The 26,288-nt window shown below is 41.7% G+C and overlaps 2 protein-coding genes across 4 annotated transcripts in view; one reads left to right on the forward strand and one right to left on the reverse strand.

Moving 5' to 3' along the window:
* The window catches only part of sncaip (synuclein, alpha interacting protein), a 112,115-nt gene extending 101,857 nt beyond the window's left edge, over nt 1-10,258 (reverse strand). Inside the window, exons 1-2 of one of the 3 annotated variants that reach the window (XM_059644675.1) lie at nt 9,892-9,914; nt 3,172-3,258 (exon numbers count right to left, since the gene is read on the reverse strand). The gene's annotated coding sequence lies outside the window, so the exon portion shown is untranslated. Of the gene's footprint in view, nt 1-3,171; nt 3,259-9,385; nt 9,622-9,891 lie in introns of those variants that run through there. The other 2 variants (XM_048527374.2, XM_048527376.2) reach the window with 2 other exon arrangements.
* The window catches only part of LOC125450929 (protein-lysine 6-oxidase), a 115,602-nt gene continuing 99,059 nt past the window's right edge, over nt 9,746-26,288 (forward strand). Inside the window, exons 1-2 of the mRNA XM_048527377.2 lie at nt 9,746-9,902; nt 10,184-10,272. The gene's annotated coding sequence lies outside the window, so the exon portion shown is untranslated. The remainder of the gene's footprint in view (nt 9,903-10,183; nt 10,273-26,288) is intronic.

Below are 26,288 nucleotides of genomic sequence, written 5' to 3' on the forward strand. Positions count from 1 at the left end.
ATTACATCCCTTATGTTCACATCCAAATAATTCCTATAAATGATGAAAACAGTGGCTCAAGCACTGATCTTTGCGGCACACCGCTGGTCAGAGGCCTCGAGTCAAAAATACAACGCTCTACCACAAACCTCTCTCTGCTACCTTCAAGCTTACCCTGTAATCCATGTGATCCAACCTTCCGGAACACCTTGCTGAAGTCCATATAGACAACGTCTAGCACTCTGCCTTCATCAGTCTTCTTTGTCACCTCTTCAAAACATACTCAATCAAGTTAGTGAACAATGATTTCCTATGACAAAGCCATGGTGACCATCCCTTGTCTTTCCAAATGCATTAAATTCTGTCCCCCAGAATTCCCTCCAACCATTTACCCGGCACTGACCACAAGCTCACTGATTTGTCATTTCCTGATTTTGCCTTACCATCTTTCTTAAATAATGGCACCACAATAACCACTCTCTAGTTTTCCAGCACTTCACCCGTGGCTATTGATAATATAAATATCTTAGCAAGGGACCAGCAATCTCTTGCCTAGCTTCCGACAAAATCCTGGGATATATCTGATCAGGTTAATGGTTTAGATTTGAACGCAGAGGGTATGATCAAGTAGTCCATGGATGACACAAAATTTGATAGGGTAGTAAGTGCAGAGGAGAGTAGCAAAAAATTCTACGAGGCTTTTAACAGATTGTTCAGCTGGGAAGTACGGAGGCAATGAAATTCAAAAGGGAAAGGTATGAGGCAAGTAAGAACTACACTATGAACGGTAGGATTCTGGAATGGACAGAGGAACATCTGTGTGGATATCCCTGTTGCCTAAAGGTGCAAGGCAAGTAGAAAAGGTGTGTTAAGGAGGCATATGGGATACTTCTTTTTATTAGCCAAGGCAAGATCAAGGATGTTATTCTGGAACTGTATAAAATACAACTTAATCTACAATGGGAGCACTGTATGCAGTTTTGCTACTATCAAACATAGGAGGGATATGATTGCAATAGGAGGGTCCAGAGGATATTTCTAGGATTCTGCCTAGACAGCAGGATTTCAGCTGCGGGCGAAGATTAGGCAGACTAGGGTTGTTTACCTAATAAAAAGTGTATAAGGTTACAAGGGGCACAGATCTGGTGGATATGAATTCATTTTTCCATTAGTAGATGGATAAATAACCAGGGGGCATATGTTTAAGGTAAAGGTAGAAGGATGACAGGAGAGTTGAGGAGAGTTTTGTTTCATCCAGAAGTGAGTGGGAGTCAGAAGCTCTCTAACATTTGAGCAACATTTGCACATTCACTTGAGGTCAGAGTCTCCAGAGCTATGTGCCAAAAGCTGGAAAATGGGATTGTGTAGTTAGATCTTTGTTGACCGGTGCACACGTGATGGGCCATCTGAGAATTTGGAGCAGAAGCAGGCCACTTGACCCCACAATTCAACAAAATCATGGCAGATCTGATTTCTCCACATTCCCAACTATCTGTTGATAACCTTTGTAGTTTCACAGGATCTTTTGCACCATTTTAAGAATGGCAATTAGGACTTTGACTCAATATCTCATTCAAAGGAACTACACACTCAGTACTGCAGTGAGGCATTCCCCCTAGATTGTTATGCACATATCCTGAGGTGGGACATGAACTAACAACATTCTGAGTCAGAGATGAGAGTTCTAGAAGCCGAGCCAAATTGAACTTTGATATTTTGCAAGATATTCTAGAAGGTATCCTCAAATAACAAAAAGCCTTTGGCAGTTTAGGCAGTGTTTGAAAGATTAGAATTGAAACACCTGCAGGCAACTACAGGCATACACTAACATGGCATACTTATTATGCTCTTGTGCTATTCATCTATCCATGAGTGCAAACATTAGGAGAGTCCTCATTAGGAGAGTCATCCTTTGCACAAGACAACAATCTTTTAATATTTATTTTGAGTTGTGGTGAAACCATCAAGTATTATTTATTTCTCATTCCTAGATGTTCCGAAGGCAACACAATGTAGTGTGGTCTGTTACATGTATGCCAGGTGACATAGAACCAGATAGTTTGTGGATTTTTTCCTGGTCCAAGATTCAGAATTCTAGTCATTGAACAGTCTTGGGCAGTTTTCTTGTGTTAGGCTAACAAACAGCAAACGTGGCTCGACTCTAAGTTCACAAAAGGCAATTTTAATGTCAAAATAAGTCATCAGGTGGCATCTAAATAAATCCCATGCTAGACAGGTGGAGCAACAGGTGAAGCTATCAAGTTCATCCTGCTACTTTGCAGTAATCATGAAAGGTATTCTCCATTTATATGATACTGCATTCAAGCCAAAAAGATGCTTTGCCCATCACACAAATAAATAATGTGGCCTATTAACTTGCTACTCATATAATGCCACGTACATGGACTGTATTTTCCAATGGACAGTGTCAAACAAGGCTTCTCTCTGACTGGCTGCTGTGAACAGCTTCTGAACCACGCCCAGTCTATGCAAGCAAAACCCAGAATATTCTATCCAATGTAGTTTAACTGTCTATCCAGACAGTTCTGCTGCTGAACAACATTTACTGCATAATCCTCACTGTGCTAAGAATTATACCAAATTCCAAATAAAGATTGTCAGTTAGACTTAGCATCCTGACAGGTTAGGCCTCTTCTACCTGAAGTGTGACCTAATTGAAACATACAAGATCCTGAGCAGACTTGACCAGATGGATGCCAAAAGGATATTTCCTATTTTGGTAGAGCCTAGAACTAGGGGCCCTGGTTTTAAATTAAGGTGTAGTCCCTTTAATACAAAACAGGAGGCATCATCTTTTTCTCTGAGAGTTAAAAGTCACTGAAATTCCCTTCCTCAAAACATTAAAGCAGAGGTAGATAAATTATAGATTACAAAGGGGATGAAAGATTATCAGGGCTATGCAAGATTGTAGTAGAGTTAGGTTAAAATCAGATCAGCCATGATCTTATTGAATGGTGGAACAGGCTGAAAGAGTCAAGAAGCTTACTCTTGCTCATTGATTGTATGTTCATAAGAGGAAAAGGTCAACTACATCATTTAATGGGCTGTAAAGAAAGGGTTATATGTGTTTAATAGGTGAAAGCTAAGTGATGATGACAAAAAACCAGATGAAAAGCTTTAAAACATTCAGCATTCAATTTTGGATGGAGATGAATCATCAGATATACTTACATAAATTTTATGACCTGAAGGAGGAACCAGGTGAGCCTGTTGACGATTTCCTGACAACACTGAAACTGCAGCCAGAAAATACCAAATCTAGGAGATAGATTAAGGATCAGCTCATTTAATTTGCTTGGAAAGTACAAGTTCACAGGATTGTAGGCTATAGACATGACTGGAGCAGTTGAAACCACAGAGACAAAAGGTGTTACAAACCCAAAATGGTGCTGTTAATTGCAAGTTCTATATCTTTGATAAAGGTTGCCCTACTATCCTGTGTTTCAGCAGTCGCAAACAGCTGGAGCTTGTCTCAAATAAACCATGAGAAAAAGATGGTCAAGCAATATCAAGAAAAGGAATTAATATTTCATATTACTGATCTTTCAGTCAGTAATACTGAGGATTGTAGACTGTACATCCATTGAAAAGCACCCTCAAATCATATCTAATACAAATATATCCATAGTATTTTGAAGAAGTGGTTCAATACCTATTTTTTTGAGGGCCACATTGCTATTAACCCAGTAATTCATCCCCTAGTAAAATACCAATTGAGAAAAAGAAAAACTTGAAAGACAGCTCCAAGGGATGGAATAGGCAGAACATTCTGTCATCTCAAAATACCATGAATACTTTTAGAAGAAAATCAGCTACAAAGGAGGGTTCAGTTTATTTATAAATTGTTAGTCTTTAGACAAAAATAAAGTTAATGATTTAAAGTTATATTGATATACAGAAGTTTTGTATTTGATTAGAACATAGAACATAGAACAGTACAGCACAGAACAGGCCCTTGATTCTTATTGTATTCATTCAATGAATATATATCCTGGTGCCACATTTACTGAAGCACTGCAGTCACGTGCACACAGGAAATGTGCCTCAATGGCTCCCATGCAGTGGCTCTGACCTTCCATAATAATGAAGTGCTTTGAGAGATCACAGTCACATCTCATATCAACTCTAGCCTCCCAGCCTGCCTCAGTCCCTTGCAATTTGGCTACTGGCACAACAGATCCAGAGCAAACATCATCTCCCTAGCGCAACAGTCATCCCTGGAACATCTGGATAATAAGGATATCTACCTCAAGCTTCTATTTATTAACTATAGCTCCCCTTTCAACACTATAACATTCTAACACCAAGCAGCCATGGACCAGTCGAACCAGGAACATTCCCCGTTACATTGGATATTTCAGCACTCTACACCAACATCCTCCATGATGACAGCATCACTGCAACAGCCTCAGTACTCAATACCAACAACCAACAATTTCCAGATGCCATGCTACAACTCATCCACATAATCCTCAACCACATCTTCACCTTCGATAAGCAGTTCTTCATCCAACGCACAGAACAGCAACAGAGACCAAATTTGCACCCCAATATGCCGACATTTTCATGCACAGGTTTGAGCCAGACTTCTCTGCTGCATTGGACCTACAATCAACACTATACAGACATACAATGACAAAAGTTTCTTCCTTTGGAATCATGGTGACGAATCATTGAAACGACTATATAGCGATATCAATAGGTTTCATCACACCATCAGGCATACTGTGGACTACTCTTCAGAATCTGTCTCATTCTTGGGCACACGGATCTCCATCAAGGAGGGACATCTCTGTACCTCACTCTACCACAAGCCTACAGATAACCTCATGAAGCTGCACATCTCTAGCTTCCACCCTAACAAATTAAAGAAACCACCCCCCACAGACAAACCCTGTGTTACAAAGGATCTGCTCAGATGAGGAGGAATGTGACAGATGAATGGGATATAATGCTCAACTCATCGCTCACCAGATCTGATGTGCCACAGCAAAAGAAAATCGCAAAGGCCTCCTCAGAAGACAGACCAATAGAATACCAGCGGTCATAGAGTACTTCCCCGGAGCGGAGAGACTAAACCATGTTCTCCACAGCCTTCAACAATGTCATCGATGAAGAACATCTCACTGAAATCGTCCTAATGCCTCCACTTCTCGCCTTCAAACAACTGCCAAACCTTAAAACAGACCATTGTCCATGGCAAACTACCCAGCCTGCAGGATATCAACCACAACACCACACAAGCCTGCCATGGAAACCTCTGCAAGACACGTCAGACCATCCACATGTATACTACCATCACATGTGGGAACACCACTCACCACTTATATGGCAAATACTCACGTGACTTAGCCAATGTAGTTTATCTCATACACTGCAGGCAAGAATGTCTTGAGGCATGGTATATTGGCGAGACCTTGGCAGACACTACAAAAACAAATGAATGGATACCATGCAACAAATTGCCAGACAAGAATATTTCCTCCCTGTCGAGGAATACTTCAGCAGTCAAGAACATTCAGCCTCCGATCTTCAGATAAGCGTCCTCCAAGGCGAGATACACAACAATGCAGAATCGCCAAGCAGAAAGTGATAGCCAAGTTCTGTATCTAGGAAGACGGCCTCAACCATGACCTTGGGGTCATATCATGCTACATGTGACCCAGCCACACTGTTCTGTATCTGTAAAACCTTCATTCCTGTCCTGTTTTGACACCATCACATTGACAAATTATTGTGATCTCTCCATCTAAATTATTTGGTACAGTTTTGAATTACTTATTACTTTGGTTAGACTCTTGGAATGCAACTCTCATACTTCTCATTTTATTCTAGTAATTTAGTTTGTGTCCAGAACCACCTTTATTTTAATGTTTTGTAATTATCTCTGCCTCATTTAGTCAGATTATAGATCATCTTTTCATTTGCTATTCAGCTGTTGACACTTTACTCGCACGATCTAACACTGGTCACCTGTAGAGGCTTTTTATTCAAAATTCCACTCACACCAGCTGTATGATCTTTTGATCTCTCTGCCTATAAATTCAGTGTCCGTGTGCTCTTCTCTTACATTTCACCTATCAAAGGAACTGCACCCCAAATATGATCTCAAATAAACCTGTTGGACTATAAGCTGGTGAGGTGTGACTTCTGGCTTTGTCCACCGAAGTCCAGTACCAGCACCTCCACGTCACACTATAATCCCAACCAAACTAATCCCTAAACTCTGCGACCTAGATCTCTGTAACCATTCTGCAACTGGATTCTCAACTTCCTGACACATAGACCACAAGCAGTGAAGGCAGGGAATAGCATCACCTCCACAACAATCCTCAACGCCAGCATTCCCAGCGCTCTAAGTAGTCCCTGTACATTCGCAATTATGCAGGCAAATTTCATCTGAACTCCATCTACAAGTTCATTGACAACACCACCAATGTAGGCGGATATCAAACAACGATGAGACAGAATACAGGGGCGAGATAGAGTGCTTGGTGGTGTGGTGTGAAGATAACAAATCTCTCCCTCAATGTCAGCAAAACTAAAGAGCTGATCATTGACTATGGGAAGAAAGGAGAAGGGCATGCCCCTAACTACATCAACAGAGCTGAGGTGGAGATGGTCAAGAGTATCTAGTTCCCAGGAGAGATAATAACTGACAATCTGTCTGGACCACCTATGTAGGTGTACCGGTCAAGAAGGCACAACTTCTCTTCTTCCTCAGGAGGGGAAGGAAATTTGACCTGCTCATGAAGACTCTCACCAACTTTTATAGATGCACCACAAAAAGCATTCTATCCGGATGCATCACGGATTGGTACACCAACTATTCTGCCCAGGACCATAAGAAACTACAGGAAGTAGTGAACACAACCCAATCCATCAAAAAAGCCAATCTTCCATCCATTGACTCCATCTCCACTCCACGCTGCCTCAAGAAGGCAGCCAACATCAAAGACCCTTCCCACCCCAGATATAATTTCTTCCAACCTCTTCTGTCACGCAGAGATACAAAAGCTTTAAAATGCACATACCAAGAGGTTCAAGAACAGCTTCTACCTTGTTGTTGTTAGGCTTTTGAACAGACCTCTCAAATTTCAAACCTAATGTTAATCTTGGTTTTTGTGATCCTTCTTTGTAACCATAATTTTGTATCCTTCACTGTTCAATCACCCTATGATCTTTGAATGTTATGTTCTACCTATACTGCAAAACAAAACTTTTGCTGTACTTAGGTACGTGACAATAATAAATTATGTGCCAATTAACAATACTTATTTACCAGTCACATGGAAATAGATGCAAGGTATACACTTGATGAAGTTTCATTACTTTAAGTCTAAAGTATGATTATTTCTACCTTACGGGAAATCCAAACAACTTAATCCATAACTTACTCTGCTCTTATTATTGTGATCAGAGATGATGGGAATTGCAGATGCTGGAGAATCCAAGATAACAAAATGTGAAGCTGGATGAACACAGCAAGCCAAGCAGCATCTCAGGAGCACAAAAGCTGATGTTTCGGGCCTAGACCCTTCAGAGCCTGAAACGTCAGCTTTTGTGCTCCTAAGATGCTGCTTGGCCTGCTGTGTTCATCCAGCTTCACACTTTGTTATCTTTGTTCTTATTATCATCTATTATACATTTCACCCAATATCTACATGCCCTAATTACTAACGTAACTATGCTATGTTCTTTTATTGTTAATCAAACTCCACATTTTTAGTCTGGGTGCATTAATTGAACAAAAATAAGGTTGTAATGCTGGTGAATGACAAACTGATAGTGTCTCTTTTCTCACAATATTGCAGAAGCACACCTTGTGAAATAATATACTGCCACAATATGATTTTCAAATAACTTATGTTATAGTTTAGGGTAATATTGAAGGTGTAGTATATCAAGAGAAATGCCACCTTTTGAATTACACATTAGAATTAATCTGATTGAAAGTAAAATACTCCATTGCACCTTAAAAACTACTTTGTTGACTCTGAAATATGCTGGAACATCTTATACTTGCAAAAGGTGCTTGTTAAAAGTAATTCATTCAGCAATTTGCCCATCCACCAAAATCAATTAACTAGTATTTTATCTCTGCTGTTTGTAGAATATTACCATGTGTGAAATTAATTTGCATTTGCTTTGTATGAAGTCACGTAGAATTTGTAACAAAAATAGAACCATTTAGCCCATCTATGTTGACATTCACTCTCTGTATAAATCGTAGTCCACCCATTTCCCATATCACTTAGTTTTGTTCATATACTTAACCGGCTTTTAGCTTTCATTTTTATTGGTTCAATTGTTAAACATGTTTCAAAACTTCACAACCATGTCCAAAATAATTCTGTGCATTTAGTCTATTTCCTGTAACTCTACACCTGTCAAAACATAAAAACAAATCTACCCTGTCAGATTCATTCATAATTTTAAACACTGCTCTAAATACCCTTTAATGTTCCTTTCTAATGAAAACGGTTCCAACTCTTAAACAGAACACAAACATAGGGTCAAATAATAGATGTGTAAGGAAGAAAGAGCTAATATTTCAGGCCAGTGACCTTTCAGAACAGCCATCAATCCAAATGTTAATACAGCTCCCCTTTCTCTAGCCTGCACAGTATTTTGCTTTACTTTTCTTTTGAATTTGTACATGCTGATACCAGGCAGAATCTTAGTGAATCTGTGCCACACAATCATTATCACCATATCATTTTACTATCTATAGAACTCGAAATAGTACACATAGTCCAAATGTAATCTTGCTGAAGTTTTATATACGTTCAAACTACATTTTGATTTTTATATTTAGCACATCTTGCCTGGGAACCCAGTATAATCGCATGTTTACGGCCTTACTCGCGTGCAAATGAAAACCATTTTCTTTTCTGTATCTCTTAGATTTACTCAAACTATAATTGTCCTGCCTACCCAAGTTTACTGATATTGCTTCACTTCTTTCGCCCAATGTTAACGCTGCAATAATAGCCTCTGATACTCTCAATCACAGGATTACAAATCCTACTTGTATTATCTGGTCCCCTTATCTAAACAGTTGGTTGTATACTGAGGATACTAACACACAGTATGTAAATATAGAAGTGCATATGTTTCGTGCACTCTTCCTCACTTGAGTCCAGCAGATTTTGCACAGGGCAATCAACATAAGTGACCAGTGTCTCAATGTACATTTGCTTTCCGCAGAGAGAGAATCTCAGACACCAGGTGAAACAGAACTGCGAAGGGTCTTTTCCAATCCTCTTCACAGTCGATCCAGCCTGCAGTTCACGAATTCCGATCAATCCTGCTTCGCCCACCCGCGCCTGTTTCCCATCTGGGCAGGACCTGGCTACATTATGAAAGAACAGCAGCCACTCACCTCCACGGACCCCCAGGATCGAGTGTTGCCCTCCCAGCACAGTGCCAGCGCCCCGGGAGCGAGGTGGTGACAGGTTATTGAGCAAACCGGCCCTGTTCCCCAACCCCGAGCGTACACCCAAACCTGCCGCCAACTAGAGCCTCCCGTTCCGCATTCGCCCACTGCTTCTATCATGGAGCTTATTCATAAGTATTGACCAGTCCATGTACAGCCGCGTACTCTTCACGCTCAACCACCTCAACACCGACCTCCGGTCGATTGACAGGCCAATCAGCCAATCAGTGACCGAGACCGCCGGCTGCTAGCCAATGGCCACACAAAAAGCGACCAGGGCAGCGTGACAGATCCCGCCCCCGCTCCTTTGTTTGAAGTTCGGAATCGATTATCTCCGTCGTTCCTAACGGTAAACAGTTCCAATCATGGAAAGGAGAGAATCCGAACCCGTGTTCGAACTTCAAACGGGTTCTTTCTGTCATCTCGCCAACGGAATGAGGTTGAATCCTTACCGCCACCGCAGGTGAGCTGTTAGCCGTTATCGTTCGTCCTGGAGATTTCTGTTTCCCACCGCGCGCTGCGCTCGCGATTCCACCGGCCCCCTCCCAGAGTCGAGCCCCGCCCCAACCTCTCGTGCCAGCCCAACCAAGATTTCCTCCAGTCAAGCGGAGAGTTTGCAGCTATGCCGCTTCTCGATCGGCAAAACTTCTTTGCAGAGGCGGGTGATTTCATGCCCAGCAGCAGGCAGGTTCTGAGAAATCATTGTTTCTTGCCTGTCTTTTCGGTTGTGTTTTTTTTCCAAAGAGCTCCGATACACATGAGCAGGATGCACAGGCCCGGATAGAGGCAGGAGCGGTGTAGCGGATCGTTCGTGACTGTTCCTGGAGATGTGGGTAAGCCATTCCCTCCCTCCCCTCCCACCTCTGGAAACTTGCCCGATTTTGTACATGGGGCCCTACTGGCGGCCTCGTTGAGCTCGGAATTTTGATTTGGGAAGACCGCTGGGCTGGCTGCATTGGAGGCAGTAACACAGCAGGGTGGGGGGAGCTGGCCACGGCCATGACAGGGAGCAATACTGGCTCTTCACTCTCTTGGGCAGCGCATGGGGCACAAGAGGAGACGGTGTTAAGACTTCTAGATTTTTGTTCTAAGGGCAGCTGAACCCACAGTAGTCAAGGACCCGGTAAATGGATGATTATTTTCACCCTGTACTCCCCTTCTAATGAGGATCAACATCCAAAAAACCGTGTGAACACAGCAGGCCAAGCAGCATCTCAGGAATGCTCCTGAGATGCTGCTTGGCCTGCTGTGTTCATCCAGCCTCACATTTTATTGTCTTGGAATTCTCCAGCATCTGCAGTTCCCGTTATCTCTGAAGTCCCGTGTGCTTCGTTTAGGGTGTATCACTGAAAATGGCATTAACTGACTAATCTGGAGAACCAGTGCTCCAGGAAGCTGATCATTGAGATTTGTAGTTTCGTTGTGCGTAGCCATTCGGCCCATAATGCCAGTTGCAGCTCTTTAATTGAGAAATTCATCAACTACGTTAATCTCCCACAACATCCCCCCTCGCTCTATCTTATGAACATGTTTTCTTTCCATTTTTTGTCAATTATTTATGAATGTCCTTATTGAAACAATTTGCAACACCTTTTCAGGTAGTTCATACTAGATAGAAACTTGCTGCGTAAAAACAATGTTGTATCGCCTTACTTTGTGTTCTTGTGTCAGTCACGTTTAAATCTGTTCCCTCCAGCAACTGATTGTTTTGGCGCTGGAACCAGCTTCTTTTCATTCAATTATAACCTTTAATGAGTTTGCTCACCTTTATCAAATCTGTGTATGTATTGTTTGATGGAGTGTATTTTTCAGAAACAACTTTGTACAATGTTTTGAAATTTGTTTATCACAATAAAGAATAATCAAGTGCAACACAATTACTTTTGGGAATTTGATTTTAAAGTTTTATTTGGTTTAATAAAAATATTTGCTTTCAGGTGTATATTAAAATGAGCGCCTAAATGATGTTAATATGATGAATGCTGGAATTATGGTTAGGTTATGAATACTAGACTAATAATAAAAAAAAATTCATTTTCTTCTATTCAGCTGTGTTTGCATGTCTGTGTTTTCTCTCTGGAACTGTAAATCCTGACCAGGAGTGCTGATTTATGATTAACTGAATAGTTCAAATTTTATTTTTATTGCACGTACTTCTAGGATTTTTAGTTAAGCTAGGGAGACTGCATTCTGTTTGCAATTAGAGACATTGGTTTATGTTGACTAAATAAGTCAAATTTTGTTTATATTTAAGGGTTTTGGAAGCTTTCTTTAATGTTTTCTCATTAAAGTTAAAAATTTCCATCAGTTTTTCTATTTTAAAACATCAGTGATCTTGGTCATGCTATTGAACTGGATGGAGTTTATTTACTTAATATTAATAAAATCAAAAGTGTATGGCTTAAAATCTAATAATAAATGTGATAACAATATCCATTTATATTACCTTTAATACTGAACATTTCTCAAAACGCTTGACAGAACTAGAACATGCATGCAAACCTAAAGAATGCAACACCAGTTTGAAGAGCTTAGTCAACTTAATGTGTATTTGAAGAAAAATGTTGGTACATCAACTTCAATATAGATGATTATGAGATGTATACTTTGATAATTGGAATAAGAGCACATACATTTTCGAAAATAAGTATCCAACTCGAGTAGAAGACCAAAGAGATCTAAGGTTTACAGATGTAGAAAGTAGCTACACCAGTTAACAAGACCATAAAAAACTAACAATGCTCTAGCTTATTTTCTAGATGGAGGGAATTCAAAACAAAGAATTTGCAAGTAAAATGACAAAATATGTGATTCAACCCACTGGCTCCATGCTGGCAGGAAAATGTTATCAAATATAATCCCATCTTCCATTTCTTGGGCTGCAGCCCCAGTAGGTTATAACACCTCAAATGCATTGCCAAATATTTTTAAAATGCAGCGTTAGGGTTTTGCAGAGATTTGCAAGTCCACACTACCACCTCAGTGAAAAAGATTACACATAAACTCACCTGGAACCTTTGAATCAAATAGTTTTAAATCCATGTGCTCTCACTATGGAGCTTTGAATGGGAAATATGTTAATTTTATGCAGGTTGTCTAGACTCCCCTCATAACTTCCAACATGTAAATTAACTTGTCCTTCAAGCTCCTTCCAAATCAAACAACTATAGCCTATTCAATCTCCTTACTGCTCAAACTCATTGTCTTCTGCATACAGTAGGATGGTATCATACCCTTCCTATAGTGCAATTACCAGAACCATCCATAGTACTTTAACTGTGGTCTGATTGGTGTTTTATACGGCTCTAACCTAAACATCCTGCTTATTGGGTTGGCAACTGTTTTTACTGGAAGATCCTTCTTCAAAACAAAATTCTAAATAAAAGTTATTGTGAGTTGCAAAATGAAAAAATCATTATTTCTAAACTAAATGCTTAACATTTTGCCAAGTATTTCTGGTAAAATGCTTACGATGATAAAATACATGGGTTGAGTTTATGTATCAATATAAAAACATCAAATAAATATTGACCTCACTCTGAATTATGTTTTTATTTTACTGTTTTACCAGTAGAGTCAACTTTAGAAGAGCATTAACTTGAACTACATAAAATTAACAGTGTTTTCAGCTGAGTCACATGGTTAAGAAAAGCCTCTAATAGCATATTCGTTATAATTTATCATTCAAGCTATTTAAAAAGAAATTACAAACTGAAAACCTCTTCTCCAAACCAAAGGCATAATTTATAACCATGGTATAGCTATACCACTCAGACAGGCTTATTTAAGCATAATGATGTTTTCTCGTTAAAATGATCATTTAAATGGAGACGTGCAGTATAATGATTAGTTTTTTCACCCCACAATAAAACACAGCTCTACTCTTTTTGACTGAATGTTTTTTGGGCTCTTCATGTTAATACAATCCAGATTGAAAAGATTGGGAGATGTAAATAAGATGCTAAAGAGCTGCCAGGTTTCCAGAACTATAGGATTCAGATCCCTGATCTAGGCCTCAACCAGTAAAAGAAAGTTTCTTCCATGCCTTCTTAACTGCCTTGCTTGTCTGCCCTGCTTCCTCCAGGGATCTATAGATATAGACTCCGAAGATCCTCTGTACCTCCAAGAATCCTACCATTTATTAATTACTTTGCTGTGTTTGTCCTTTCCAAATACATTACTTCACAATTTTCTGTATTGAATTTCTTTGCCATTTTACTGCACATTTATACTGTCCATTGATATTTTACTTCCAGTTTCCTTTCTCACTATCAACCACAGAATCAATTTTCATTTCACTTGAAACCTTTTAGATCATGCCCCTACCTTTAAGCTGAACTGAGTCCTGCAGAACCCCACTGAAAATAGCTTCAATGTGCACCATCACTTAACTTGCCATTTTCTCCAGGGTCTCATCAGCTTTCTGTTTCCATTCTGCCATTGGAATTTTATGCTGAATCATTTAAAATGCCACAGACATGTATGGGGAGGCACATGCAGTCCTAAGATAGGGAAAGGATTTCAGTGGTGAGCATGTGATCAGCTGGCAATGTAGCAGGTATTGGTGAAACTGTAAAAGAACCTGTACAAAACATGAGATAATGGGAACTGCAGATGCTGGAGATTCCAAGATAATAAAATGTGGGGCTGGATGAACACAGCAGTGATGAAGGGTCTAGGCCCGAAACGTCAGCTTTTGTGCTCCTGAGATGCTGCTTGGCCTGCTGTGTTCATCCAGCCCCACATTTTATTATCTTGTACAAAACATGAGACTGTTTATCATTCTCCTGTCTTTGCACTGTCTTTGTGCCCTGAGATGGACTTACTCTGACACTGCCCTCAAGGCAGCTCGTTTTCTTACATTGGTTGACTTTCCACCACACCAAAATGCTGGATTTTCTTCATTCTTGCAAGCCTCCGACTCTGCTGTTTGATCGTCCTTGGATTCTTTGTTCCCTGTCCTCAATTTTACTATGTGCCTCTCTTTCACTATTGACTCACTCTTCCAGTTCCTGAGATTAGGTGCAAACTGCTGTTTGCTTACTCCTCACCATGTGATACAGAGATCAACAAAGAAACCGGCAACTCCGCAAAGGTGATAGTTGCATGACATGTTATATCAAAGGAAATTTGTTGCCACATGATTTTGCACATTGCTGACATGAAAATGGGGTATGATTTTTAAAAAGATTTAATGACGATGAATATTCCTAGCGTGCAAAAGTCTCACAAATAGGAACCTGCCACAGGATGGTGTGAGGCCCAATCCACCACAAACATCCTGTTGAGTTAATCTCTAAATTTGAACCTGCTGTCAGGAAAATGACATTTCACCTCCTACCTAATTAATTCATTCTGCCCGCCATGTTTGCTGCTCTGGCGGGCCTCATAAATTTTCCCCCTTATGGATTGGAAAAGTATATTTTTTTTACTTCAGTTGGATAGTTCTGAGTTGCTGGAAAATTTAAAAATATTACAAACTAAATCTGGGACATGATACCTAAAAATGATATTTTGAAATATTAATTTAAATGTGTTTAAATCATCTAAAGAATAATTTAAAGTCCTAGCTTCAAGAGGGAATGCATTCAAGAAGCAACTGCATTTTATACATTACAGCCATGACTCGTTTTAATTAGAGGGATAGTAGCAGATTATTAGTCATTGTTATACAGCCATACAGCACAGACCAGCTTCTTCGGCCCATTGAGTATGTGCTGATTTAGCCACACTAATCCCGTTTTCCAGCATTTGGTTTATAGCACCTTGGCTGATTGAATGTTACTTGAAGTGTTAATCCACATTTTTAAAAAAAGTTTGAGAGATTTCCTGCCACACCTAACCTGCCAGATTGTGTATTCCTGATCCACACTACTCTCTGGGTGGAAAGATATTTCCTCAAATCCTCTGTAAAGCACCTGCCCTTCACCGAAACATTATGCCTGCTCGCTATTGGCCCTTCAATTAAAGGGAACAGCTGCTTCCTATCCACCTTGCCCATGCCCATCATAACCTTATATACCTCAAACCCTCCTCAGACTTTTCTGCTCTAAATAAACAACTCAAGCCTATCCAGCCTCACCTCATTGCTAAAATGCACCATCTTGGTGAATTTACTCTGCAACCCCACCAGTGCAAATACATTCTTTCTAGAATATGGTGACCAGAACTGCACATATAATTTTAGCTGTGTCTAACGAAAGTTATGTACATAACCTCCCTGCACAAAAATTCTCTGCCAAAACTGATAAGGGGAACTGGCCTGTAAGTGCTTTTAACCAGCGTATTAAACTGTCCTGCCACCTTTGAGGATCTCTGAACAAGCACCTCAAGATCCTTCTGTTCATCAGGGCTTCCTTGTGTCCCACAGTTCATTGAATACTCTCTTGGTCTTGCTACTTCCTCCAAATTCATCATACTTTTCAGGGTTACATTCAATCTGACCAATCTGTCTATACTTTTCTGTCATCCAAGACCTTTTCCCTCAATCACTCAGCCAATCTTCTTGTCTGCAAACTTACTTATCAGCACACCATCATTCTTACCTCTGCAGTTTATATCAATATGTTACAAACAATAAGGAACACAGCACTAATCCCTTTGGCACACCACAGGATACCTGCCTCTGATCACAAACAGCCTCCTACCACCAATTCTCTCTCCTACAACTAAGCCAATTTTGGATACATCTTGCCAAATTACTCTGGATCTCAGATAATAAAATGTGAGGCTGGATGAACACAGCAGGCCAAGCAGCATCTCAGGAGCACAAAAGCTGACGTTTCGGGCCTAGACCCTTCATCAGAGAGGGGGATGGGGTGAGGGTTCTGGAATAAATAGGGAGAGAGGGGGAGGCGGACCGAAGATGGAGAGAAAAGAAGATAGGTGGAGAGAGTATAGGTGGGGAGGTAGGGAGGGGATAGGTCAGTCCAGGGAAGACGGACAGGTCAAGGAGGTGGGATGAGGTTAGTAGGTAGATGGGGGTGCGGCTTGGGGTGGGAGGAAGGGATGGGTGAGAGGAAGAACAGGTTGGGGAGGCAGAGACAGGTTGGACTGGTTTTGGGATGCAGTGGGTGGGGGGGGAAGAGCTGGGCTGGTTGTGTGGTGCAGTGGGGGGAGGGGGCGAACTGGGCTGGTTTAGGGATGCGATGGGGGAAGGGGAGATTTTGAAACTGGTGAAGTCCACATTGATACCATTAGGCTGCAGGGTTCCCAGGTGGAATATGAGTTGCTGTTCCTGCAACCTTCGGGTGGCATTGTGGCACTGCAGGAGGCCCATGATGGTCATGTCATCTAAAGAATGGGAGGGGGAGTGGAAATGGTTTGCGACTGGGAGGTGCAGTTGTTTGTTGCGAACTGAACGGAGGTGTTCTGCAAAGCGGTCCCCAAGCCTCCGCTTGGTTTCCCCAATGTAGAGGAAGCCACACCGGGTACAGTGGATGCAGTATACCACATTGGCAGATGTGCAGGTGAACCTCTGCTTAATGTGGAATGTCATCTTGGGGCCTGGGATAGGGGTGAGGGAGGAGGTGTGGGGGCAAGTGTAGCATTTCCTGCGGTTGCAGGGGAAGGTGCCGGGTGTGTTGGGGTTGGAGGGCAGTGTGGAGCGAACAAGGGAGTCACAGAGAGAGTGGTCTCTCCGGAAAGCAGACAGAGGTGGGGATGGAAAAATGTCTTGGGTGGTGGGGTTGGATTGTAGATGGCGGAAGTGTCGGTGGATGATGCGTTGTATCCGGAGGTTGGTGGGGTGGTGTGTGAGAACAAGGGGGATCCTCTTAGGGCGGTTGTGGCGGGGGCGGGGTGTGAGGGATGTGTTGCGGGAGACGCGGTCAAGGGCGTTCTCGATCACTGTGGGGGGAAAGTTGCGGTCCTTGAAGAACTTGGACATCTGGGATGTGCGGGAGTGGAATGTCTTATCGTGGGAGCAGATGCGGCGGAGGCGGAGGAATTGGGAATAGGGGATGGAATTTTTGCAGGAGGGTGGGTGGGAGGAGGTGTATTCTAGGTGGCTGTGGGAGTCGGTGGGCTTGAAATGGACATCATTTACAAGCTGGTTGCCTGAGATGGAGACTGAGAGGTCCAGGAAGGTGAGGGATGTGCTGGAGATGGCCCAGGTGAACTGAAGGTTGGGGTGGAAGGTGTTGGTGAAGTGGATGAACTGTTCGAGCTCCTCTGGGGAGCAAGAGGCGGCGCCGATACAGTCATCAATGTACCGGAGGAAGAGGTGGGGTTTCTTCCCCTCCACCCACTGCATCCCAAAACCAGTCCAACTGTCTCTGCCTCCCTAACCTGTTCTTCCTCTCACCCATCCCTTTCTCCCACCCCAAGCCGCACCCCCATCTACCTACTAACCTCATCCCACCTCCTTAACCTGTCCGTCTTCCCTGGACTGACCTATCCCCTCCCTACCTCCCCACCTATACTCTCTCCACCTATCTTCTTTTCTCTCCATCTTCGGTCCGCCTCCCCCTCTCTCCCTATTTATTCCAGAACCCTCACCCCATCCCCCTCTCTGATGAAGGGTCTAGGCCCGAAACGTCAGCTTTTGTGCTCCTGAGATGCTGCTTGGCCTGCTGTGTTCATCCAGCCTCACATTTTATTATCTTGGATTCTCCAGCATCTGCAGTTCCCATTATCTCTGATACTCTGGATCCCATGTGCCTTGACCTTGTTTAACAGTCTCCGAAGTGGGACCTTGTCAAAGGCTTTCCTGAAATCTCTGTAAATTATGTGAACTACACTACCATCATCAACACGTCTGATCACTTTCAGCAACTTCAGTTTTTGCTTTTCTCTGAGCATGGAGCTGGACAACGTTGGTAGGGTGTTAAATGAATGCTTCACTTCTGTCTTCATTTTGGAAATTTCAATCAATTTTTTTCACACATGGCTTCCCCTGACAAAACCATGCTGACTATCCCTGATCAGAGCTCGCTACTCCAAGTGGAAATTAATTCTGCCCTTCAGATTTATCTTCAATAGTATCCTACCACTGATGTGAGACTCATTGGTCTGTAATTCCTCGGTTAACCTCCACCACCCTTCTTGAAAAGTGAAACCACATTAGCTGCCCCGCATCCTTCCAGTACCTTCCCTCTGGCCTGAAAGGAATTAAAAATTTGAGTCTGAGCTCATGTAATTTCCTGTCACCTCTTACAGAATCCTGAGATACAGTTCTGTCAAAACCTCCAATATCTCCTCATGTTCTTTTAAACTGCTCACTGAACCTCACAGTCCCTCTCACCAAATTCTGTACCTACATCCTCCTTCTCCAAAATGAAGACAGAAGTGAAGCATTCATTTAACACCCTACCAACGTTGTCCAGCTCCATGCTCAGAGAAAAGCAAAAACTGAAGTTGCTGGAAAAGCTCAGCAGGTCTGGCAGCATCTGCGAAGAAAAAAAAGAGTTAATGTTTCAGGTCCAGTGAGTCTTCCTCAGAACTGGGGAAGTTCGGAGGAAGGGTCACCGGACCCGAAACGTTAACTCTGATTTTTTTTTGTTCACTGATGCTGCCAGACCTGCTGAGCTTTTCCAGCAACTTCAGTTTTTGTTCCTGATTTACAGCATCCGCAGTTCTTTTGGTTTTTATCCAAGAAAAACAACCTTGTATAATTTTTGTTTTTAGTAAATATCAGAAACATTATTTGTCTGAATTTTTGGCCTTTTAATTTGACATATGTAGAATTTAAAAATTGGGAATCTATTCTACAATTCAAAAGTTTTAGTAGTAGTCAAAAAGATTATTGCATACCAACATGAGCCAGGATCTTCATGAGCGCTGCTGATGCTGCTCCATCTCTGTGATTTTGCCAGAGATGCAGTCAAAACTGATGCATTTTGTGGTTATCTTTATTAGTCAGCATAACATATACGACAAAGACTCAGGATTTTGTTGAGACTGGTATCTATTGTTTATTGACAACAAACTATTTACACGGCTCCATTAATACATACTTATTTATATAGTTAAGGCTCCAAGTATTTGTCACTTTCAGACTCAATTAACCTAAAGCATTTCTGGTCAGTCTTCATAAACTTAAAGTCATGCAAAATTCTGATTTGTGTTTTCTTATCCCATTATCCCATGTCAAGCAGCAATAGCGCATCATTTCCATCCTCGCTCAGTGATTTTGCTTTGTGACCTCAGATGCCTTCAATTTAATATTTGCATTTGAGTTTTTAATCCATCCATGCCATCTCTCTGACTATCTTTGTAAATTCCTCCAGTTCTACAAAACCTGCCTTCCAAATATTCTTGACTCTTCTGCTCTGACTTCTCGTGATTCTTTCCTCTTTCTTCCCAGCTACTATTGCCAGTTATGTTTTCAGCACATTAGACCCCGAGCCCTGCAGTTCCTCCCTAAACTCATTTGCCTTTTTACTTTCTGCCAACCTTTAGGATACTATCAAAATCAAAATCTATCTCTTGGGTCAAGCGTTTATTGTTAACCTTTCCTAGTTATTGTCAGAGTATTTTTCTTACACTTCTGTTAACCATCTTGTAGCACTTCCTCAAACTAAAGTTGCTACATCATTGCAAATTGCTGCTATTTACTTTGAAATAATAATAGGGAATGATCAACTATGAGATTTATCACTGTTGCTGTTTCCTGTTTTAAATTATTGATTACTGCTGTATTTTAAGCCTTGAAAATATGTGGAGATGTTACACTTGAGGTTATATGAACATACAAACATGCAAATTAGGTGCAGGAGAAAGCTACCGATCTCCTCGAGCCTGTTTTACTGATGAATAAGATCAGGAATCATCTGATTGTCACCACAGTTTCACATTCCATACTACAGTAGATAAACTTGAGATTTCCTTCTTAGCCAAGAATAATATGTTGCAGGAATTTTATTTACATGCCTTACAATTCCTGCACCCGTGGTTGCAACCACCAGCCTCAGTTCAATCTCTTCGTCTTCCTCTCTGTGACCACACCCAGGTTTAGTTATTGCCAGAAATTGCAATAATTCTGAGGACTAGGCGTTTACAGAATAATGCAAAGGACAGCCAAGAAACTGATAAAGAAATAGAGAATAGAATACGAAAGCAATCTAGGAAAAAAAATTAATTGTGAAAGCTTCTACAAGTGTGTAAAAATGAAATATATGATTAAAATGAAAGTAAGTCCACTAAAGGTGTGGTTATTTACAATGGGGAAACTAAGTGACAATGTGTGACATGGAACAGTTTGAGGATTTGGACATACTTAGTAAATGGGCAAAAACATGGCAAATGTAATATAATGTATAAAATGTGGGGTTATCCACTTTGATAGGAAAAACGTGTGTAGAATATTTCTTAGGTGGTAACAGGCAGAAAAGGGTGGATGTACAAAGGAACGTAGGTGTTTCTGTCGATAAGACATTGAAGGCTAATATGCAGTTGCAACAAGCTATTAGGAATTCTAGAATAAAGTGTTCACCTTTTCACAAGAGGATTGGGAATACAGAATTAACAAAGTCTTGCTTTAATTGTACAGTAGCTTGATTAAACTACATCTGGAGTACAGTGTGCAGTTTTGATCTCCTTGACTCAAGAAAGATATTACTGTCATGCAGAGAGTGGAACAAAGTTTCATTAAACTTGCACCTGGGATAGCCAGACTTTCCTTCGAAGAGAGATTGGGCAAACTGGATCTATATTCAGTTGGTTTGAAGAATGAGTGATGGCTTTATTAAAACCTATAGAATCCTAAAAGGGATAGATATGGTGGATGCAAGTAAGATGTCTCCACTAGTAGGGGAGTCTAAAAGCAACAAGCACAATTTAAAAATAAGGAGGATTCCATTTAGGCCCCAGATAAGGAGAAATAATTTTACTCAAGAGGTTTGAGAATATTTGGAATTCTCTGTTACAGCCAGCTGTGGAGGCTTAGCCTTTAAATATGCTTAGTGTAAGAATAGATAGATTTATGATTACCTGTGGTGTACAGAGTTATGGTGAAATAACTTCAAAGATGCTGTTACCCCATCTCCAATTGACCATTTATTTTTCGCACGAAAAGTTCTTGACACTAGTACTGCCTCTTCAAAGTCAGCTCTCAGTGTGCCAAAATCGCTGACATTCCTCTTTATCTTTCAGCCAGGGCTCCCTGACTGTACCAGATTAGCAGGCCTAATCAGGGAACTCTTGTTCCAAGGTCTAGCTGGCTGACCTCAGTACAATCCCTCCACCCCCTGAGTCCGAGGACATAGAGTCATTCATGCATGGAACAGACTCTTTGGTCCAACTCATCCATGCCAACCAAGTTTCCCAAACTAAACTGGTCCCACATATTTGCATTTGGCCCATATCTCTGTAAACCTTCCCTATTCATGTACCTATCCAAATATCTTTTAAATGTTGCAGCTGCACCTGAATCAACCACTTCCTTTGGCAGTTCATTTCATATGCGACCCATGTGTTTGAAAAAGTTGCCCTTCAGGTGCCACTGAAATCTTTCTCCTCTCACCTTGAAAGTACGCCACTAGTTTTGAACTCCCCCACGCTAGGGAAAAGACTTTTACTATCCACCTTATCTATGCCCCTCATGACTTTATAAATTAATATAAAGTCACTTCTCAACCTTCTCCACTCCAATAAAAAAATTCCCAACTTATCTAACCATATTTTTATAACTAAAACCCTCCACTCCCAGCACATCCTGGTAAATTATTCCGGCATCCTTTCAGTTTAGTCATAACCTTCCTACTGCTGCTGAGCCACTCTTGATGGTAGACATTGAAATAGACCAGTCCTTTTTCTTGGAGAGCCTCCTGTGCATTTTAGCACCAGTTTAGGTTCCTATGACCCACAGTGTGATACAGGCATGTGTAATGCACAGGAGCTCACCTCTCACCCAGAATGCCTCGATAGAATTTCATTTTCTTCATCTGGCGGCAAAGGCATTGAAATAGCTACATACATCATGTCCAACTTTGATTGAGAGGACTTGTCAATGCTTGAGGAAGAGGGTGAACCCATGGGTTCTGGCGGTGTTTCTGACTGTTCTATGGGGCAGGGCACATTTTGCTCCCGCACAGTTTGTGAAATTGAGGCTTTCACATGGTCCACATGCTTGTTTAGGAATGTTGCACCTATCTGAGCTTTGTATAATCACTGATCTTGACCCCGCAGTGACCATGCCTCTTAGCTATGCAGGGCCATTTTCATGGTTCTTACACCGACTTTGTCCCCTGTATCAAATTGCCTCTCTTGTTGGGTGGAGATCTGTATTAGGTAGTGGCATTCTTGATGCTGCTTCACCTTCCACTCCCTAGTCCGTGAAGATCAGACTTAACCTAGTGCTGAATCTTCTACCTGTTAGCAACTCTGCCAGTGCTATCCCTAGGTTGTACATGGGATGTTCTATAATTAAATAAGAACCACGACAGCTTGTTATCTAGCAAGGCTGTAGACTGTTGCTTCCATCCTGCCTTCAAAGTTTGGATTGTTCTTTTTGCCAGACCATTGGATGATGGCTGGTGTGGAGCTGTCCTTAGATGTCAAATCCCATTCGACCTCAGGAAATACCTAAATTCTCTGCCAGTAAATGATAGCCCGCTATCTGCAAGAAACACCTCCAGGACTCCATGTATTATAACAGATGTGTGCTGTTTATCTATCATTGTCCCCATGTTTGATAAATGGAGTCTGTGCATGTCCAACCACTTTGAAGGGGCATCCACAATGACTAAGAAAGTTGGGCCCATGGAAGGACCTGTAGAGATGCAACCAAGTCCAAGGTTTACCCGGCCATTCCCCAGATGTGGGGGAGCTGTTGGTGGTAACTATTATCCTGTTGGCGGTAACTTTTACCCTGTTGGCATTCTAGGTACTGCCCATCAACATGGCTATGTCTGCACCCAAGTTGCCATCAGACATAACTTCTCGTCAACATCTTCATTTTGGTTACCCCCGGAAGGCTGTGGTGTTCAGCCAGTATTCGGCAGCAACCTTTGTTCGGGACATTTACTCTTGCTCCCCACAACAATATTCCATCTTCCACTCTGAGCTGTTCTCCCTGGATTATAAAAGGTTTCAATTCTAGTTGTGGTGGCCCTTTGATTTCCCCTATCATCACCAGTTGTTTCAGTTTTGGCAGGACTCAATCCGTGTCCAAAGAAAGCTTTGACTGGAAGTGCATCCAAAAAATTTAATACCATTACAGACTCTTCAATTGCGGTACCACCAGTTGTTTACCTGCTAATGGGAGGCAGCTCAGTGCATTCACTTTCATTACTCAGCCTCCCAGACGGTATTCTAACTTGTTATTAGAAGCTCTTAGTATTGGAGCCCACTGCTGAATGCAGTCCAAAGCTACCGGCAGCACAGCTTAAGCAGACCAAGTAAGGGTTTGTAGTTCATTATTATCACAAATGTTCATCCATAACGGTGTAGGTGGAACTTCCTGACTCCAGATATGACTGCCAATCCTACCTTCTCTATCTGGGCATATTTCTGCTCTGCATTAGCCAAAGTCCTAAATGCATACACTATTGGCCATTCTTCTCCATTGAACTAATAACACTCCAATGCTGTACAGGGGGGCATTGCATGTCAATACCAGATCTTGCTTGGGATCATAGTTTGTCAACACCTTAGTGCTATTTCTTTACTTCATTGAAAACTAGGGCTTGTCTTTGCAACCATTTCCAAGGCTGACCTATTTTAAAAAGGAGTTGATGCAATGGTGTCAAATGGAGGCCGGGTTATATGTGAACTTTCCATAATAATTTACTAGCCTAAAAAGTGACCTAAGCTCCGAGACAGACCTGGGAGATGGGGCACCTTCAAAGTCCTCATTTTGTCTTCCAACAGGTGTAACCCAGTTCCATCAACCCTATAGCCCAATGGGTCACTTGGAGGGCCTGGAACACACTATTTTCCTTCTTAGATGTGCCCGCCTTGGAAAAATGCCTTATGACTATAGTTCTCTAAATGTTCCTCATTTGTTTTCCCTGTTATTAGAACGTCAGGCAGCACAGTGGCTCTGGTTAGCACTGCTGCCTCACAGTGCCAGGAACCTGAGTTCAATTTTACCCTCAGGTGAACTGCCCCTGTGGAGTTTACACATTTTCCCCATATCTGCATGGGTTACCTCCCACAGTCCAAAGATATGCAGGTTAAGTGGATTATCCATGCTAAATTGCCCATAGTGTTCAGGGGTGTGTAGATTAGGTAGGTTATAAAGGCAGTGGGTCTGGGTGGGGTGCTCTGAGGATCGGTGTGGACTTGTTGGGCCAAAGGGCCTGTTTCCACACGGTAGGGATTCTTTGAATGAATCTAGAGAAATAGCAACCTGAGGTAGCCCTCGCAAAATGTTCTCCATTGTCCGCAGGAAAGAAATTGAATTGGCTGACAATACCCCAAATGACAATCTTATATTTTGGTACAAGCACCAAAGCTTTGAAAAGCTGTTTACAATTTGTTTAAAATCCCCATAAAGGCAACTAATCCTTCAAACGTGAGTTGCAAATGTGGTCTGACCAGTGCTGCCCATTCTGTAAATTGGACTAGTTTGATGATTCCTCCAATTTCCAGCCTTCTGACTTCTGCCTTTACTTTAGCCCATAAAGCAAATGGCATTGGGTAAGCCTTGCAAAATTACTTCCTGGTCAACATTCAAGTGGTCTTAGCTCTCTTGAAGTGGTTTGTTGTTCCGCAGACGTTTCGTTACCATGATTGGTAACATCCTCAGTGCAGCGTCTGATGAAGCGTTGGTGTTTTCCCACCTAGCTTTTAAACTCTGGGGTCCATTGCGATGGATTGCCTCTCTTCCAGGTTTCCTCCATAGTGGAATGTATATGGGGTCGAGTTCAATGTGGGGTCGACCCCCATATACATTACACTACAGAGGAAACCCAGAAGTGAGGTAATCCATCGCAAAGGACCCCAGACTTTAAAAGACAGGCGGAAAAATACACTGACACTTCATAAGAGGCTGCACTGAGGATGTTACCAAGCACTGTAATGAAACGTCTGTGGAACAACAAACCAGCTCAGTGAGCCAACCAACCTCAATACCCACAACCTGAGCTACAAATCAACTCTAAAACCTTAGTGATCTTAGCTTGTTTGTCTGTCCCTATACTTTCCTGGTAGATTTCTGGGTATTTAATTAGGACTTCATTCAGGTGACCATTTTCTAATTGAAAAATGGTGAGCCAATCTAGGTGAATCACTTGCAACCAATTTTGCCCCATCAAGTTTGGGTCTGAGCCTTTTACTTCAATCACTAGTAACCAAATCAGCTGCTTTTCATAAAACACAGGATTCAAAGTTGTACTCTTAATTTGTAGAAGTTCCCCACTGTCGGCTCTCAGTTAAGTTGAGGTCTTGCACAAACTTAAAGGTTGAAGCCTGCAGTGAATTTTGTTAAAGACTGGTTCTGTAATCACTGATATGGCTGTGCCACTATCTCCTTGCATTAGAAGTGGATGACCATTTAACCAGATGCTTTTTTAATTGGTTCCAATTTTGATGTTGCAAAACAATTTAACTCTTCTAAACCAGATGTAGGTGGACTTTCCGTCATGTGCACTTTCCTAGATACCAGCCTCTGCGTTTTCTTACTCACTTTAGGTCCAGTGGGACTGCTCAGTTGTCTCAAGTTCACATACTGGCAGTAACAACAATGACTTGCTAGCTAGGATCCCAAAGATAATTTTAACTGTTTGGCTGAGACTTGGCTTTGTTTTGAGGTTTTACTGTGGGCTGACCTAGAGTCCCTGTAGTCACAATAAATCCATAATATGGCTATGCAACTGTCTTTACTCAAATGGTGTTCCCCAAGCTCAGTTGGACTGACAAGGATGTGTACTTCCATCAGAATATCCTGCAACTCATATACTCCACT

Source organism: Stegostoma tigrinum, chromosome 3 (assembly GCF_030684315.1).
Source record: "Stegostoma tigrinum isolate sSteTig4 chromosome 3, sSteTig4.hap1, whole genome shotgun sequence".
In the NCBI taxonomy this organism is placed as follows: Eukaryota; Metazoa; Chordata; class Chondrichthyes; order Orectolobiformes; family Stegostomatidae; genus Stegostoma; species Stegostoma tigrinum.